At 39.8% G+C, this 20,402-nt stretch overlaps 1 long non-coding RNA gene across 1 annotated transcript in view; it reads left to right on the top strand.

Moving 5' to 3' along the window:
• Positions 1-18,695, top strand: part of LOC109295612 — a 280,108-nt gene extending 261,413 nt beyond the window's left edge. Inside the window, exon 3 of the long non-coding RNA XR_002096784.1 lies at positions 18,614-18,695. This is a non-coding gene — a long non-coding RNA (uncharacterized LOC109295612). The remainder of the gene's footprint in view (positions 1-18,613) is intronic.
• The last annotated feature ends 1,707 nt before the right edge of the window (positions 18,696-20,402 follow it).

Genomic DNA, 20,402 nt, shown 5'->3' with positions numbered 1-20,402 from the left:
AACAAACTTTATGTAACAACGCAGTCCTTCATACACCCGACTTCACCCGGCCTTTCATTTTACAGCCGGATGCATCAAGTTATGCTGTGGGCGCTGTGATGACCCAGGAAGTGGATGGGATAGAACGCCCGATTGCCTATTCTAGCCGGAAGCTTAACCAACCATAACAAAGGTGGGTATTGAACGTGAGTGCCTAGTGATAAAGTGGGGAGTAGAATATTTTTGGTATTATCTCCTGGGCCGTAAATTCATTTGGTTGTGCACCCCTGAAGTGGTTAAAGACAACCCAAACAGATAATACACGAATCACCAGATGGGCACTCGCCTTACAACCATTTCACTTTGATATTGAATACAGGCCGGGACATGCCAACATGGTAGCAGACTTCCTATCTCGATGTCATCCTGGTACCCAATCCCTAGAGGTCTCGAATACTCAGGAAGATCCGAATTCCCTCCATATTGAGGATCAAGATAAACAACAAAAGGCACCTAGCGGCGTCTTAAGGGGAAGGTGTGTGAAAGAGTAAACAGCGATGCGGCAAAAAGAGCCGGAGAACGCCACTTCTGGAGCTATTACCATATTAGGATAGAAGCTCTGGGAAAAGAAAAGAAAGAGGAGAAGAAAGAAAGAGCGTCTGAAGGAGAAAGTGAGGGAGAAAGAAGATCTCCAGGAGATAAGACACTTACCTCAGGATTTTTCTTGCCGCTGGAGACAGCGGAGCTCTGAGAAAGAGGGGCAGATCCCTGAAGAGGCACCAGAGATGCGGCTGGCAGCCACGCTGAAAAGTAAACAAACAAACAAAAAAGAGAAGAGTGAATTGTGACTCACTCCCATAAGCTTAGTGAAAACAACTGAGTGCTGACCACAGGGATTCAAGGCTTCAGGCACGCAGGAGATGAAAGGTACACACTCAGGATAGCAAAAGTAAAGAGAAATAACAAGGCTTGAAGAGAAAAACCTGCTCTAAAACTAAAAAAAAAAAAGGAAATAAATGGACAAACCAGAGTTAAAGGGACTGTGTTTATTAACACCAAGTTCAGTCCAACCAAACTGATAAAGGTTAAATGAGAACAGTATGTAGATAGAATTACAAAGTTGATATAAATATTAAAAAAAAAGGACCACTTGCGTTTAAAGATAACGAAAGTTTATATAGTGTTATAAAGAATAAAGATAAAGACAAGTGTTAATCTGCATTTGATTGTGCATATATATATCGGCGAGTGTGTGGGAATAATTGAGTGAAGTTTTCCTCTATAATACCAGGATTCCTAATAGAGACACCCAAAAAGCAAAATAAAACAACAAATGTATGTTTAACAACCCTCCCGACAAGTGACATCATAAAGCAGAACATATTATAGTAACATCGAAGATGTGGCAGGTGGGAAAGCCAGGGTACTTACCGCTCTTTGGGAGATTATAAAAGAATACAGAGAGGCAACGTCCACCATCACATGCACCTTTGTGAGAATCAGGCCATTTGACTTTACAGGGTAAAGTCTGATGTCTCAAAGTGTGTTTCATGTCTTGTACTTGTACCTTTAACAATCAACCAAAAGGAAGCTTTTCATCAGCACAAGAACAGGTGGGATAAGTAGAATAGCACTTCAAAGTTACCACCTACATGCTCTGTGTAATGGTATGAAGGTACCACATATTTATCTTTTCAGTTACTGCCTTTACACTTTCGTAGGTGGTATTCTTGCACCTTTTGATGACTGCATAATGTCTAATCTTTTAGTCATGATATTACTTTTGCATTATCAGCAACCCCTCACAGTCAAGGATGATTATCTTCCATGATTGTCTTATCTGTGGGCCCAAAGATGGCTGACGAAGCAACTCAGGCACATTTCCATGCAGGGTGCGTGGCACTTGGTTCCTGGTTTGGTCCACAACATGTTGTTTTTGCCGCTTCCATTTTTCTGTCTCCTGTTGTCATAAGTTTTCAAAGTACTGAGATGGTTGCAGTATACTCTTCCTTCCATTTGGGAAGGTCCTGGGTGATAGTCTCCCATGAGTTGTTGTTGCTTGAGGATGTCCTTCAAGCACTTTCTCTGCCCTCCTCTTGAATGTATGCCTTGACCAAGCTTGGGGAATAAAACCTGCTTCCAGAATCGCATATCCAGATGACATGGCCAGTGCAGCAAAGTTGATGTTGGATGATCGTTTCCTCCATGCTCATGGCGTTTGGGTGTGAGAGGATGCTAATGTTGGTGTGTCTGTCTTCCTACCGGATTTGAAGGTTCTTCCTTCAACAGAGTTGATGGTACTTCTCCACTGACTTGAGGTGTCTCCTGTACATTGTTCACGTCTCAGCTCCATACAGTAAAGTGGCAATCACAACTGCTTGATAAATCATGAGGTTGGTTTTGGATCTGATGTCGTTATCTTTAACATCCATTTTGTCAGATGTCCAAAGGCTGCACTTACACATTTCAGGTGATGTTGGATTTCTTTATTGATGTCAGCCTTCTGCGAGAAATGGCTTCTGAGGTATGGGAAATACTCAATGTTCTCCTGAGTCTCACTGTGAATCTGAATTACTAGAGCTGGGGTCTGATCATTAAGGGCACTTTTACACGTTCTCCGGGGGGTGGGGGGGGAGTGCTTTAGTTAGAGTGGCTCTGAAAGCCGCTCTAATTAAAGCACCACCGCATCTTGTGTATCAGTGTCCCCGTGCTTAAAAATGGCAGTGGGGGTGCTTGAACTAAAGCTCGTTTGGCGAACTTTAGTTCAAGTGTACCCACTGCCATTTTTAAGTGTAGGGATGCTGATAAATGAGATGTAGTGGTGCGTTAATTAGAGCAGCTCTCGGATTAATCGAGTCTGCTCCGACACGCTGGAATTCTGGTGCATTGGAACGGTCTCTGCGCTCGTGTATAGGCGCACTTAAGAGGTTGTTGATAGAGAACTTACTCTTCTGAATGTTAAGCATCAGTCCCATTTTCTCATATGCCTTGGTAAAGACATCAGTGATTTTGCATACTTACAGAATGAATATCACTGTTGGTTGTCTATCATTTAATTAGCAGTCATGCAAGTTAGCTCTGCCTCAAGACTGTTTTAGGCTGCATGCCCGGTTACTTGGACTTTTTTGTTCATTTCCTTTTTGTTTTGCTGAGGTTTTTTCCTGAGCTTATTATTTATTTATACTGGTTTATTTTATTTTCTATAAGTACCCCATGTTGAGATAAAGGTTGCAGGGTGCATTGATTTAATTCAAGTCTGTTTAAATCAGCAAGCCAGAAGCCTAATTTTAAATACTCAATGTTTTAAAACTTTCCCATTGCATATTTTCTTTTATTTTTTTTTAAAAGAAAGGTGTATTTACATTATTTGATACAACAATTAGAACATGTTTTTATAGTAAATTTAGAACATATGTTTCCTAGGTAGGTAACCTAGCTATAGATGTATAGCATAAGATATTTGGCCTGTTAGAATCCTAACCATTTTAGTATGCTGTAAAATTCACTGGATGAATAGTTTTTTGCTCATATTTGTATCAAGCTGCATTAAGAAGGCAACTTCAATTTAATTAAACACAAAAACCCAGCACTTCAAATTTAGGAAACAAAAGTTAAATGTTTTAGATACAGAAACTTTTTTTTTTTTAAATCAAACCATGGGGTGCGCATTTACAACTAATTTATTAAATACTAGCATTAACTGTTATAGTATTAGAAGTATGAACCATATGTATTGAATTAAACCAATTGTTTTACATCCCCCTGGGGAAAATTGTGTAAAATGCCTAGGTGAAAGTTGTTTGAGCTAAAGTTCACACTTGCCTACTTTTCTTTAAAATGAAGCATTCTTTTTTACCGAGGCTGTTTTGAAAAAAAAATCCTTGAAACTTCTTTCTAGTTTTTAGGACTCATAAATGCCATCCTCCTCCTCCTTTTTATTCATAGACTGGAAGAGAAAAAAACAAGCTTTCCTGCATTTTCAATTCCCAGTTGATTTCTCAGTCCTAATGAAGAATATATTCTTTCTGCACCTGTGGAAGAGGCTACTTTTGGTAGTGACTTCCACCCATTCAGTGGTGATACTTTCTTTAAAACATCCTCAGCAAACATGTTTTGCTTGAATGTTTCACCTCAAGCCCTGAAATGTATTATGGTTGGCATGATTGATGGGTGATTAGTAGATGCCATGTCATAGAAGCATTTTCCTCCTTGGCAGTTAGGCATTTCATATGGTACTTTGTGTTAAGAAAATTGGCAAGAAAATGAGGTGGAGTAAGTGCTTGATCCATCCAGTTCTTTATTGCCTCCAATTTAGCTTTGCTGCTGGGCATTTCTTGCTATAATGTTTCTTGAAGTTCTTTCCAAATTTCAACAGCTCTACTGTATAGCAGCAATCTTTCTATGGTTTGTTCAAATCTATGAAAATAGGTTTTAGCATATTCAGCATATTTTCTACATCTACATTTCTCTTTAATCCAATTTTGACTGCTGTAGCTGTGATACTTCTATGAGTTTTGTCATAATTTTTTTCAGTGATGGTCATAAGAATAAGCCAGTTCTTAATAAATGCTCAAAGCACTCAACTACTGAATTCCCTTGTATATCTTGGGGTATAATTAGCTTGGTTCCGCTAACTCTCTTTGGTGAAGCTGAAGCAAGGTGGTTGTTATTTCCATAATACTGCAATTTCAACATCATTTTAACTTATTCCTGGAATACTTAAATATTTGGCTAAAAGATGCACTAGATGAGTACTATGCCCTGTGTTAGAAGTTTCAGGTTTGCTTCATCATCTTTTTCTTTTTTTCCCCTCATCTTTGTTATATTTGTAGTATTACCTGTGATACGGATGTATTCGTGGCACTTGAATTTTTGCTCACAGTTTGTTACAACTTTTACTGATACTTCTTTTAAATATTTTACAGTATGGGCATTTTGTGACATAGGCATTGTTTCTGTGACATACTCCTGTCTTCTGTTGTCACTCAAGGAAATATTACTGAATCATTGTGTACATTACTCCATCCATCAAGACTCAGATTAACACTTTTCCCTTCAGTGTTTTTTGCAAACCATTCAATTTTTTTCTGATACACTGTATCCAGAGGTCTTCCAGCAGTGAACTGGTCATAAAGATTCAACCATGTCAGTGAAATGATGATTCTGAAAAAAATGAAAGAGAGAATTTGTTGCATAAGTGAACCAATCTTTTCACCTATGTTGTCTTGCTGGACTTTGCTGGCCCTGATTATGAATTCATCCATAGTTTTAATTCATAATGAAGAAAGTCTCTTTTCAGATACAGGCATTTCCCTGTCTGAGGTATGTTTACTTGCAGTACTACTGGTAGCACCAGTAGGTGACTGAAATTGCAGACATTGCAGATGATGGATGTTCATAATTTCTTGCATCTAAGCTGGATCCTGAAACAAAATGGTTAAAAAGTCACACTGAATATTACTGCATTCATTTAGAGAGTGAGAGAGAGACTGTAAATGAAAGATCCCTCTAACAGTAGATATTTTTAATAAATCAGTGTTTAAATAAAATCATTTTTCCAAATCTAGGCCTATAGGGAAAATTTTCCATAAGCCATAAAGGTTATCTTCTTCTATTTAAACCCATTTCTTTACCAATATAAAACAGCTTGAAAACAACATTACATTTTCTACTTTAAAATTAATAAATTACTATTAAAACTCTATTCTGTACAGGATCTCTTTACCCAGGGCTTGTGTATTTGCTTATATTGAGTAATAAGACTCATTTTGGAAGTGCAGGGGTAATATTAAAAATGTGTAGTTGACAGATATCCCCACAAAGTAGCACATCCAAGGTGAGGGTGATCACTCACCAACAGTTGGCAAAGTTCTCACGAGGGAATATTTAGAGAGGCTGGATATCTGCAAGTGAGCAGGACCGGATGAACTGCACCTGCGAGTGATGAAAGAATTGGCCAACATCATCGCACAACCCATGGCAAAACTATTTGAGAACTCATGGTGCTCAGGAGAGGTTCCAAAAGACTGGAAGAGGGCCAACGTACTGCTTATCTACAAGAAAGGAAGGAAGGAGGATCCAGGGAATTTCAGGCCAATCAGTTTAACTTCAATCCCTGGAAAAATCCTGGAAAAAATAATCAAAGAATCCATTAGCAATAGGCTAACAGAAAGCAATATTCTAATAGATAGCCAACATGGCTTCATTGCAGGCAGGTCATGCCTGACCAATCTCATTTCCTTTTATGATCAAGTAACACACCACTTGGATAAGGGAGATGAGATTGACGTCATATACTTGGATTTCAAAAAAGCCTTTGACTTGGTCTCTCATGATGTGCTCATGGTAAAATTGGGAAACTGCAGCCTCAGTAACCCAATGGTCTGGTGGCTAGGAAACTGGCTCCAATGCAGGACCCAGAGAGTAATAATAGATGGAACTGAGTCAACATGGCACTTGGTGACCAGTGGTGTCCCTCAGAGTTCAGTACTCAGACCAGTGATTTTCAACATATTCATTAATTATTTGGTTTTGGGTGTTAAAAGTGGATTGGCAACATTCACAGATGACACCAAATGATGGGGGACTGTGGTTATGCTGGAGGATAGGCTGGGGATGCACGCTGACCTGGAGAGGCTCACAAGGTGGGCAGAGCAACACCGAAAAGTGTAAGGTGCTCCACCTGGGGAGAAACAACCTGCAACCTGTTTACAGGCTTGGTACTGCTACACTTAGCACCACAACCACAAGAGAGCTGGGAGTCCTGATAGACCATAGAATGAACATGAGCCACCAATGTGATGTCATAGCTGGCAAAGCAAACAAAACACTAGAATGCATCTATCAATGCATCTCAAACAAGACTAAGGATGTAGTCTTCCTGCTTTACTCGGCCATGGTGAGGCCACAGCTGGAGTACTGCATCCAGTTCTGGGCACCACACTTCAGGAAGGATGTGGAGAGGCTTGAGTCCAAAGGAGGGCTACGCATATGGTTAGAGGTATGGCAAGCAGGCCATACGATAAGAGGGTGAGAGACATGAGTCTGTTCAGCCTGGAGAAGAGAAGACTCAGAGGGTACTTGGTGGCAGTATATAAGGGGTGCATATCAGGGACTCAGAAAACCATCTGTTCAGCAGGGCTCCCCATGGGAAGACTAGGACTAACAGTCATAAATTGGTAGAAGACCGCTTTAGATTAGACATGAGGAAAAACTTCTTTACAACTTGAGTGTCCAGGGTCTAGAATAGACTCCCCCCCAGAGGTAGTACAATCATCTACTCTGGATATTTTCAAAAAACATCTGGATACTCACCTTGCTGGGGTTATCTGACCCCAGCAGTCATTCCTTCCCAAGCACAGGGGAGTTGGACTTGATGATCTTGAGAGGTCCCTTCCAGCCCCTAACATCTATGAACCCATTGGTTTTTTAACACATTTTGGAAGTAATAAGTAATGCACCCAAAATAAATAACATTGTTGTCATAAACTTTTCTTTTATTAGCATTGCAATATATGATAGGCAATCAATAAGAATGATTCAAAATTAGTAAGCTTATTAACCCATTGATCCAGATGGCTCTGTCATGCCCACCTCACCATCTTGAAGTTCATTGCCCTCTGAGAAGTGTTTTTTTTAAACATTGCTTCATTTGAGCTATCTGGCCTTGTATCTCTTTTTTGCGCTGTTTACATTTGGCGCACATTCCCTTTTTCCCAGTGGAACAGAAATTTCTTGAAAATATTCTCAAATAGGCTGCAACCTGCAGCCATGATACTTTTGTCCTCCAGTTTCCAGGTGCTGAAATCAAGACTAGTCTATGCTCCATAGAATGTTGTTCCTTTTCCTGGACTGTCTTGAGCTTAGGCTTGGTGCTTTCTGTTGCATACACTGCCACTTGCTCTGCTCCCTCTTTCTCCTCTATACAAGAAATTAACAACAAACCAAGACTTCTCCCTGTGACATAAGCCACTTTACCTTTTATTTTACCCTGGCCCATCATCCCTAATAATACATGATTTCTGCCACTGTAATTCCATGGCATTGTGTATATTTTGGTTTAGAGACATGGATAGAATACTTGAGAAGTTAATGTTTACATCCTTGTACATATGCAGAGGGACCAAGAAGAGCAATTTAACTGAAGTACCCAGAACCATTCAGAAGCAGAGGGCTGGTAGTTACTGAGCAGATGGTTGTTTTACCATGAGCTGGAAAATAAGCCTCCATTTACAGGTGCAGAATTATTATTATTCATAATTTGAGAGCTGAGCTAGTGAAGCTCACATAGAGAAAAAAAAAACAAGGAGTTTGATACCATCTAGGTGTCCTCAGTGGTTAATCCTAATTAAGGAGTATACTTGATGACATTTACTGGAGTCTGAGACTAGGTTGCAATATGGCTTAGCTAATCTTCTGCATCCAGTTATATAGACCCTACATCCCAAGCAGGGTGAAGCCTCTAATATATGAAATATTGTGACATATTTTTCAAGTTTGACCTCAAAAGTTAGATGTTTCCTGATCTCATTTTTATATGGAAGAACATGTGTCTTTAACTCCGGAGATTTTAGTAGAAGCTCATTGACTCAACATATTATTTTATTTAAATTATTTTAATAGGTTATACTAAATTTACACTGTGACCTATTCTGTATTAAATTCAAATTTCATTTTAAGCTGTTTTTTTTTTTTAAAAGGAAAAGTCATTTATAATTTAAATTAAAAAAACTCAGTAATTTTTATCTACCCTCGTGAAACATCATGATTATACTGTATTTACCCAGATCCAAGACAGCTTTGGATTTAAGACAGCCCCACATCCACAAAGTAGTTTCTATACATGGGCAATTTTATAAATTTGTTATAGTTTTTGATACATAGATGCATCTCCCCCCCCTCCTTACAGTGGCAGGGAAAGCAGTGATGGGAAGGAGGACCTCTGCTCCTTGCTCCATGTCCCTCCATGCCTGTACCTGCCCCATTGCCACCCTGCCACCCTGCAGCTTGTCTCTTTATGTCTGGGTCTAGTTTGGAAAATTAATGAAATCCTTGTATTTATTTTTGAGAAGCCGTAAATATAACACCTGCAATCCAATCAGTAATTTCCATTTGTTTTGTATTCTTTCAATATGTAGGTAAAACTCTTTCATTATATGCAACACTACCAAAATAGTCCTTATGCTTAAGATGTTACTTCACATTACTTAACGGTTAAAATTTAGATCCATTGAAACAGTGACAAAATACACTCTTCAGCTGTGTAAGTAGTAATATAAAATAGCATGTAAAAATTGGCTAATGACAACACAGTAAGTACTAAGGCCTCTTCATGGGCTCATTTCACTTTGACATGATTATAAAACATAACTATTAATTTATTTTGCATGTTCTTGTTAATTATAATAGCATCCAGTAGTGCGGTTGTAATTAAGGGACTCAGTTTTTCCATTTCAGGGATCATATGACTCAAGAGCTAGTACTGGATTTTGATAAGGAATTAAACATTTTCTTGCAGTTTGCTTATTTTTGTTTGGTTCAGTTTGTATTTCTAACCCTGCAATTTAGTAATTTGATTTTCTTTTTGTTTTAGAATATATATTAAAGTCTGAAGTAATTTTAAGCATAACCTTGAAGAGCATGTCAGGAGAGTCTTCATAAAGATTATACCAATTTAGTGCATATGCACAGCATACTATGTTGAATAGTATATTTTTAGTAAATTACATATGCTTTAGTTGACCGAGTATTAACATTGACATGATCTGGTGGGCCTGCTCTGGCATATGTTTTTAGTTGTTGATTAAACTATCATAAGTGATATGTGGAAATCTATACATTTGAAGGACTGTAGGCAATAGACTCTAATGAAAATTTATATAGACTTAATAGCTTGGATCAGTGGTGGCCAACATTTTTGACAGGTGTGCCGCAAATTAAGCTTGCCCCTCCCCAAGTGCCACTCTGATCTCAGTCCCTACTGGATAGCATTTGCACTGTGTAATGTGCCTACCTGATACAATCTGCACTCTGGAGTGCTGGAATGGAAGCAGGTGACCTGAACTTCCAGTTGTAGCCAAGCAGAGCAGAGCAAGGTTAGGATACTGCTGCAAGAGGAGGTGTTAGAGCCAAAAGCAAGATTAGCCCTTCTCTGCCGTGTGAGCACCACAGCTTTATGTGGCAAACAAGGATCCAAAACCATTAATTTGGTGGTGGCTTCAGGGCTAGGTAATGGTTAACCTGTCTCTTGGCAATAACATCTGACACCTCTTGCAGTAGGTCCTTCCCCCTGTTCCACTCCCTGCCTTCATTCTGGTACCTCCCTTTGCTGAAAGCCTGGACTTGCATACAAGACCAGTGTTGGCCAATCTGCAGCTGCCATTTGTGGCACACTTGCTGCAGGTTGGCTGCCACTGGTCTAGATTGTCTGTAAATCTTCTAGCTCTAGTAAAGCCAATTGAAGTCTAGTGATTTACATATGCCCTGTTATATATGAATTTTCCACTTAGTGGGCAGAGTTTCAAAACAGCCTTTGCACTACACTTCAAAGCATGTTTGAAATTTGAAATACAATTTGAAGTAAATATAGTTAAAACATGGTTTGTACACCCACCTTAGAGTGAAAACTTGTAGCAAATTATGAAGTCATTATGCACGTTAGTGAGCTACCTATTGCTTAGTCTGTGTTCTAGGCATGAACTGCTGATTACTGGTCCATGTTTTGACAACTGAATAAGAACAAGATATCTTGAATACATACTTACCGGTGACATCTTATCAGCTATGCCATCATGCTTCAGAAGGACTTGAACAATATTAATCTTTGCCAAATTTGATGGCTACTCTTGCACAAACTACTGTGTCATATCTACACATGCATTTGATCTGGGATAGGTTTACTCATGAGTAAACTACTTGTGAGTAAATGCTCCTGGGAAGGCATCTGCACATGTAGGGAAGTGGGAGCAGATTTGCTGCTTATGGCAGCAAATTGCTTCCACTGCCTGAGGCCCTACAGTGGGCCCCTGCCACCACCAGGCAGAACTCTAGGCTTCCCTTGGGTGCTAGCCCAGGGGCTGACAGGAAAAATGGGGCCAGCAGACAGCTGTCTCCTGGGACATTACAACATGCCCCCAGGGGCGGATCCTTATTTTCCAGCACCAGTTTGCAGTTCCAGGGCCTTATCTTTCAGTGCCAGGTCTGTGGTCACAGTTGCAGAGCTGGCAGTGGGAGATTCATAGATTGATAGATGCTAGGGTCGGAAGGGACGTCAAAGGACCATCGAGTCTGACCCCCTGCCAGTGGCAGGAAAAGGTGCTGGGGTTACGTGACCCCAGTCAGGTGCTTATTCAGTCTCCTCTTCAAGACCCCCAAGGTAGGGGAGAGCACCCCCCTTGGAAGCCCATTCCAGGTTCTGATGTCCCTAACCGTGAAGAAGTTATTTCTGATGTGCAACCTAAATCTATACTTTCCATCAGCTTGTGGCCATTGTTTCTGGTTATTCCAAGAGGTACTCTGGTAAACAGAGCATCTCCTATTCCCTGCTTCCCCCACCTGGTGAATTTGTATACTACCACAAGATCCCCCCATAGTCTTCTCTTGTAGTGGCTGAAAAGGTCTAGGTCCCTCACCCTTTCCTCATAAGGCCTTTCCTGCAGGCCTCTAACCATATGAGTGGCCCTCCTCTGGACCCTCTCGAGGTTGTCCACATCCTTTTTGAATTGCAGAGATATGGGTCTCCCAACACCAGTCCCAATGTCATGGAACTGATGCTGGGCAATAAGGATCTCCCTGCACCGGCCCCGCGACCGTAGAGCTGGTGCTGAGAGGTAAGGATCTCCCAGCCCTCTGCTCCCCAATTGCAATGGCTGAGCAAGGACTGGCAGATAAGTATTTCCCAGCCCCAGTCCCTGATCGTGATCTCAGAGCTGGGAGCTTGGAGCTCCTTTCTGCCGGGGCAGGGGGACATAGTCCCTGCCTGGGCTCCAGTTGCAGAGCCTGCCCTGGCAGCAGGCAGATCCTTGGGCGCAGGGAGCAATCTCCAGGCCCCTGGTATATGGCTGACCGGGAGCAGATTTGCTCCTGGTCAAGTGTCTAGATGAGAACTACTACTACTAATCAAAAGTAAATTTGCTACTTTTTGGTAGATAGTAATTTTACTTGCAATTAGCAAGATTTACTGTGTAGTAAGCATGTGCACATGCAGTAAACTACACTACTGCCCAGCTAAGCATCTCATGTAGATTTGCCCACTATTTCTGAGTTATCCTGAAAGTTTTCATAGCTTCTGCAAAGCAATGATGGAGTTTGGATGTGGAAAAACGTAAGTGTCAAAGACGAGCAGAAGCTGTCTGCTGCCTTCTCTGCTTCTGACAGGGCACCAGAAATGTACTAACCACATTGCAAAAAGCAGCATTGGGCCTAACAATTTCAATATTTACTCTATGTTGATATGAATGTTGACAAATGCTTTGGGTTGCATCCATACATGAGGCTGACACTACACCATCAAGATCAGTAAAGATCAAGGGGAAAAAAAATCTGGGTACAGAGTATGCATCAGCTGGCCCTGGCTGGTAGCATCCTCTGTTGGATTCTCCTCAATCAACTGTTACTGCATCCTGTTGAGAAGAAGATTCCAGAATCATAATGTAGATTCCAGGCAAACTGCTGAGCTGCTGATATTATTTTCCCTGATTGACAAAGCCAGAAAAAGTATCAAATGCAGCATCTAAACTTCTGTATAGCTTTTATTGGTTTGACAAAAGTCTTTTGACACAGTGAGCTGACCAAGATTTGGGACTTTATACTTGCTTGTCTAGCAAATTTTTCTTGCTTTATGAAAGTTTTTGTTATTCATGACAGTTCCATGATGTGAAAACTGTAAATACAATTTATCTATTGCCTCTCTGTGATGAATGGTGTCAAACAAGGGTGTAGCTTATTCTTTATGCAGTGGTTCTAGACAATGTAAGAAGTGAACACTGAAATACCTTCTAAACTATTGAAAGGTTGCATAATCTCAGTAGGCTGGGTTCTGAGTACTAAAAGGACTATTATGCAGTAACACATGTAAGCCAATGACTGCACAGTGGCCTCCTTCCAGGAAGATCTTCAGCTGTAAGTCAATCATTTAATTGTCTTCACAACCAGCTTTAGACTAACCATCAGTTTAAGGAAAACCATATTTGGATGTCAACCAGCCTCAGGAACAATTTTCTGCCCTTTTCAAATCTGTTAGCACAACTGAACTCCTAGTCATTTGTGGGTTCACTTGTCTTGGAAAGTTTTTCAATGTTTATTCTGACATTCATGGGTGGTAGTCCTTCAAATCCAGAAAACAAGCATGACCTTTAGTGGCTCTTTCAAATAAATATTAAGTCAGTGTGAAGTCCATGTCTGCATCAAATTAAAGGTATACAAAACTGTCATGTTTACCATGTTATTACATGGGTGTGGCATTCAGAGTTTGCATGAAAGCCCTATCTATTAGCTAGAGAAGTTCCATCAGAAACACCTATTGTGATTTACTCCAAAAGAGGAGGAACAAGAAGCAGACCAATAACAAAGCCCTGCTGTATGCTGAGGAAGTAAAAATGAAGGTTTGTTTGAATTGTAGTTGCCCAAGAAAGCACTTGGAGGATATCCAGAAGGCATGCTTGATTGCAACATGGTGGCTAGCTGTTTAAAGATCTCAGCAATAAATTGATGGGGGTTGGACTAAATGACCCCCTGAGGTCCCTTCCAACCCTAACTTTCTATGGTTCTAAATAGACAACAGTGGAGAGTCAAGGTGAGGGAGGGTATAGGCCTTTTTGAACAGCAGTAGTGTACCCTTAGGCAGGAAAAGCACACAAGGACACATCGGCAGCAGTTGACTAGCTCATACATTGGTTTGCATTGCAAAATTTATTACCAAAAGGTGCTTATCTAGCATGGTCTGGTACCTTCATCTTTGTTTGCACTGCAGTTAACCACGCTCCCCTTAAAAGTATACACGAACTATCAACACATCCACAACACTTTGACTTTAACCATCCCCATTACTGAACAGTCATTCTCATCAGCTGTATCAAAGGCAGCTAACAGACCTAAGATGATCAACATAGGCAGGCACATGATACCAGTGATACCATAAAAGTTATGGGATAAAGTAAGTAATAATAATAGTAACTGTAGTAGTAACAATAATACTGATGATAATAATATGCTTGGAAACTTAAAATAGGCATTGTAAAAAGTCATAAATTATTCCTACCCTGAAAAATTATAATATTAAATTTAAGATGAGAAAACAGGTACAGTAGATGAAACCAATAGTCATGGAGATCACAAGACCACAGAACTTGCAACACAGGCATCATACTTGAATAAAAAATATTAAAGGGATGCTGTATCTTTGTAATTTGAATTACTTTTACACGTTTTTAGAACAACCCTAACAATGACTAATTGAAAAATTAATACTTCCATTTCTGTTTGTATTATGTATTACCTTGTTCCACATGACGGAACATGGAACTACACATGTAGCAAGTAAGATGAGTTAGGATGTCAAAAGTGACAAGAGGTCTACCCATCTGAACAAGTTGTAGGATTAGGGCTGAACTTCTCTCTGTGCTAGGCTAACAAACATAACTTATTCATTCTAGTTTATAAGACTTACCATCTTTATATAACAAGAATTTACTTAATGGTCTATTCTGATTTCCCCGATGTTCTTATAATAAATCTAATTAATTGTCAACCAATGCAGGTTACGCTTCCTTTCCTTGACCTTATGTAATTTTAAAAAAATCACCCAAACTTTTGTTGTTAGAAGTGACAGGTGAAAAGTTCATGGGATTCTGGAGCTGCCAACACCTGTAGTCCTCATAAAAGTGAGAAGCTTTCCAGTTCATTAGAACTGTCCCCTCATTTAGGGGGCTACTTGTGTGAGTAAAATCTGTTGAATCGTGCCTGAGAAAATATTTCTTGCAACATTATATTAAAATACAACTATCTATGCTTCTGAATGCAACTTCCTATTAACCATATTTAAAGTTGTAAAGAGAATTATCTGGGAGTTGAGCTAAAATGGATTTCTCAGCCTCAAAGAACAGAACAGATATTAAATTTTAAGCATTGTCAATAATCAGGTTGAGGATAAACTGCCACATATGAAGGGATAGAATGGGGGTAGGCAATGTTTTTGGCCAGAATACCAAAAAAACTGCAATGTCTACTGTGTAAGGTGCTGAAGTACTGGCATGCCAGAAATACGGAACTGGGGTGGTGGGTACATGGCAGGATGCACTGCATTATTAATAGAGTAAATAATAATAAATACTGCTTTTCTTTTCACAGTAAATACCAGTTTTTATGGCAACATGGCTCATTTGTTAAGTATGTTTTCTTAATGTGTAACAAATTGTATGTTTCTAATGTTTGTAAAACATGCTTAAAAGAGACAGAAAAGAGCGAGAAAAATAATGATAAAAAGAAAGAAAAAGAAGAAATAGAAAAAGAGGAGAGAGGACAAGAAAGAAGAGGAAAAAAAAAAAGAAAAAGGGAGAGAAAAAGAGAAAAAAGAGATGAGAAAAGAGAAAGAGGGAAAGAAAGAAAAAAGGAAAGAGAAAAAGGAGAAGAAGAGAGAAGGAGAGGAGAGAGAAAGAGAAAAAAGAAAGAACAGGAAAGAAAAAAGAGAAGAGCAGCATGAGCAGGGCAGAGCCACTGCTGGTGCAAGGGCCCGGCCATGGGGCCTAGTTGCAGAAGCCCCTGGGCTCTGAGAACTGCTGCCACAGGTAGTGTTCACGGTCAAACTGGCCAGGAGCCTCCAACACAGCAGCCCTCTGCAGTGCCTGCCTAGGCCCTGGCCTTGCCCACCTGCAGCTCCCCTCCAAGGGCTGGGCCAGATTAGAGGGCACAGCCTGGTGACAGGAGGCGGGGTCAGCAGAATGCAAACAGCAGTCCTGCCTGTGTTCTCCTGACTCCATCCCCCATGCCTACCATGGTGCTGGGATCTCTGGCTGGTCTGGAGAGCCCAAAGCATCAACATAAAACAATTTTCTTTTTAACAATTTTTTTGCACGCCTGGCATGCAGAGGAAAATGTCCCCGTGTGCCACTAATTGACATGCATGAGCCCTGGGATAGAATATGTTGGCACAACCAAATGCTGTCACTACCTCAAGCAAGTGGTAGCTCATTTCCAGGTAGAGTGACTTGCCCTCAAAGCAGCGAAGAGAGAGCAGAGGAAAGAAAAGGAGAGGAATCCCAGCCTGTAGCCTGCTTTCCCCTGTGGAAAGGCCTGCAACTGCTGTGAATGGATCTGTGGCTCGAGGATGGAACTCTTAAGTTGCCTCAAGATGCATCAATGAGCTGTGGCAGAGAGTAACCTTGAATCGAGGGACTGGCACCACCACCACCAAGGAGTGGTGATTTAGGAAGAACTGTAAAAGTACTAACAGCGGTGATATGAAAACAAAAGTTCTAATAATGAATTGTAATTATGAAGATCTGCAGTTGTGATGGTTTTCCTGCTGAAGTGAACTTGAATGTTTAGTTTCCCTCTATATAGAACAACTGTATCTCACCAAAATCTTGTTTACTTTCTTATATAGGATTTGATATTTTATAATTTAATTGTGTTGCTCTTCATCTTTTGCTGAAATAAAACATTTGATTGTTAATAGGATACAACCAAGAAAAATGATTTGCCTGAAAATTTTCCATTTAAACTTGTATGGGAAACAAGAGTTGTAGAGGTATTGGTGCATGTCAGTAGATGAAAGATCATGGTTGTAGTGATACCAGTTACCTATGGTTCTGCCTGTGCTTTAGATGCACAAGGCCCTAAAAGGTAAAAGAACATGAAATTAGAGGCAGCTATATCATGCAACTGTGAAGCAGGGGAGTGAAAAGGATGCTTCCTTTTCTGGTTGAATACTGTTACATTATCATAAAATATATATCCCATAAATTATATGGGAATCTCCTACCTACATTTTCTTTTTTAGTGTTGATTTTTTTTTTCTATTCCTTAGCAATTTTTTAGGCTCTCCCTTAGATCTCCATAATCCCCTTTTGGTAGTTGAGGTGATTGTCTCCCCTTGTGTTAGGAGTTCACAAATACTTATCAAATTACAGGTATTTGCCCTTGAGGTATAGGTTGCACCATGTATTTGTCCCTCCCCAGGCTTGTCTGGAAAAACCTAACCTTGCTGCTCTTCCTCGTCCTATATGCCACTGTAGAGATTTCCAACGACTCTCTCCTCTTCCAGATCTTTCTCCCTGTTCTTGGTGACAGGATTTTATGTACCAAGTTCCTCAAGTTTTAAATGCTTGATCAATGTTTGACAGGGAGCCATTAAAAAAACTCGTAGTTTAGCAATGCTTTTGTTTAACCTTAGGGAAAACAACAAATCTAAAGTGGGTAACTGATAATCAGAATACTTATTCATATCTCCAGTGGAAGTTCTGATTAGTTCTTCTGTCTTTTCCAAGTTTTATAGACTATCTTCTGCAAGAAAAGGGCATCAATATTTGACCTTTTACAGTCATATTCAGAAACAGCCAAAACAGGGACTGATAAACCAGGGCAGGGAAATGGGGACACTCTTCTTTCTATGCACCTGTCTGGACTCAGAACGATCTAGGAAATATCTCTATGTGGAAAGCCAGGATCCCCAGGTGCTTGCAGCTGCCATGTGAACTTGAGAAAAACTGTAGAGAAAAGCCAGCCAGAGACTCTAGCTGGTAGGAGCAGATACAGATGCAACCAAAGCAGGGACCTTCAGACAGAGAAATTTTCTGCCATTTTGATTGGACTTGCTCTGCCCTATACTGATTAGCCATTTGCTCCAACCTTTTTTCCCTTACAGTCTGTTTTCCTTAGCATCATTCCATGCTTGTGCCTCTTAATGCACTCCTCCAGTTCATTTTCCGTTTACCTTATACCCTGTTACCTGCTCCAGAACTAATCCCATACCAATAGGAGAAGTGGCATTAACAGGAACTGTGATGCAGTGACACTTTTCACTCTTTCTATCTGTTATAACCAAGGACCCTGGTTTTCTCTGATTTAAAAAAAATCCCCAATTTTCAGTTAAAAAAAGTAACCCTAAATCCACATTTTTCCATGATTAAAATAAAACACCACTATGTATATTTATATATTAGTGATGTTTCATTTAAATCATGGGAAAATGTGGATTTGGGGTTACTTTTTTTTTAAACCAAAGATTGGGGATTTTTTTAAATCAGAGAAAACCAGGATCCCTGGTTATAACCTTTTCTGGCCTCTGTGTCTGTCTTGCTGTTTAAATTATCAGCTTTTTTGGGTAGGGACTGCTTCCTACTCTGTGTTTGTATAATACCTAAAACAATGAAACCTCATTTTTGGCTATATTAAGCATTATTGATCATATTACACCATGAGGTTTATGAGAGTCATGAGAGGAAGTTCTTCCTTTCTTTGATACAAAAATGTTTTATTAAATTGTATGACGAAAAGAAAAAATACTCCTTTTATATTTCCACCAACGCTGTCATTGTCACATGAAAATCAAGAATTAACTACAGAATATAAGACTATCTGATTCTGTTCTGTCAGTAGAAAGATAGATAATTGTAACTATTTTTCTTTATCTCATCAGGCTGGTGATGCTGGAATTGATTTCATACACCTCTCCAGTTCAAGGCTGAAATTAGGAAGTCTTTTTAAGGCCTGGAAGAGGCAAGTGAGTACAGTTAAAGCACTGCAAATCGCAGTATGATGCTTATAGATTTCTTTTCTCCTACTAGCATTGCTCCTTCTTTGCCAGTGTCTGTTCAAAAAACTCATAATTGCTTTTTCTTGTTCCCTCAACATTATTATTATTTGTATAAAGACTAGACAATTGAGCATAAGGAGTTAGTAGTTATAGAAGCATCTCTTTTCACATCCTTTTCTCCTCTCCTTTTCTCAGCTTCTTCATCTTCTATGAAACTTAAGTAAAAAAGTGATCTACGTTCATTCGGAATATGGAAGAGGTTTTGTATATGATTAAGGGATACAAATTCAGTATAGCCAATGATATTTCAGCTGTACAAATGAGGGATGCTGCAATTACAAAACTAGGAAATGTGTAGTGGAAAACAGAACTGATCCTTTTTTTTTCTGATACTTATGCCAAGAGAAAGTATAATATTTTATACTAGATATTTTGCCTAGGCACTGTATTTATTCAGTCTTTGCAAAGTAATGCTTAGTTTTGTTTTTAAACAAAGACTATAAAAGTGCACTAAATACCAATAAATGGTTCACTGATAAGTGAAGAACAATTAATAATTTTTATTTCAAAGTTTGTTTTTTTTTTTCACTTGGACATTGAGAAGCTAAAGTTGAGTTTGGAATATAGCAGCATTTCCCAACTGGTGTGCCATGGCACACTGGTGTGCTGTCAGACATAACCAGGTGTGCTGCAGGATCTTGGGGGGCATGGCTCCTGGTGGGATGGGGCTCCAGCCAGTGCTGCCACTGCCACCCCACACCACTAGCGCTTCGCATCCATTTGCAACCCCCCAGCTCTATATCCAGCCATGCGCCACCCCCTCTTCTCCTCGCCGCTCTGCATTCATCCGGTCTGCCATGCGATGGGAGAGGCCATGGAAGTGTGCCATGGGATGAAAAAGGTTGGGAAATGCTGGCATATAGTTTCATTATACTAGGTGCTTTAGCAACATGATAGTTAAGCTGCCTTGCTCAGAAACATGTTTTTAAACTAAATATATACTTTGTTTTAAATACTGATATATTTAAACTTGCAAGGATGAGATGATAAATTAATATAATGAATCCTAATGCTTGGGTATCCCAAGTTTATTGAAACAATAGTAAACTATACTCAGTTGGGAACACAAACCTTATCTTGAAATCCAGGACTCTGAGTTCAGTTCTTCTCATTAAGAGCTCTGTGTGTGTTTGCATTTCAACATACCTGAGAGCTAGGATTCTTGGTTATTAGGGTGTGGGCCCTGGTCTTGAGAAACCTGCATTTAATATTGATGTCTGCTTCAGATTGCCTAGATGATGTTGAGCTAGTCAGATAGGACCAGATTTAGGTATTTTAAAACTGCAGGTAGATGCCTGTAGGATTTTCCTGTGTGCCAAACCCCCATTGATATCAGGGGTAACTGGGCACCTAAGCATATTTGAAAATTCCACTAGGTACTTAATTGTATCACCAAATGGCAAGAGAATATTTATACCTGTCTCATTGTGTCTTGGTGTCTTACCTGCAAAATATGGGTATTAGCATTTCCCTGCATCAGATAATGTTTTGTTTGAGGATAAATACATTAGACTGTGAGACGCATACTATTGTAGTACTGACCAGTATCTAAAGCCATATGCAAACATTCATTTCTAGCATGTAGAAGAATTTCCTGGAAACTTCCATTGCT

This window comes from Gavialis gangeticus, unplaced genomic scaffold, assembly GCF_001723915.1.
Source record: "Gavialis gangeticus isolate Ggan-Ray unplaced genomic scaffold, GavGan_comp1, whole genome shotgun sequence".
Lineage (NCBI taxonomy): Eukaryota > Metazoa > Chordata > Crocodylia > Gavialidae > Gavialis > Gavialis gangeticus.
This window is presented reverse-complemented; position numbering and strand designations above follow the sequence as displayed.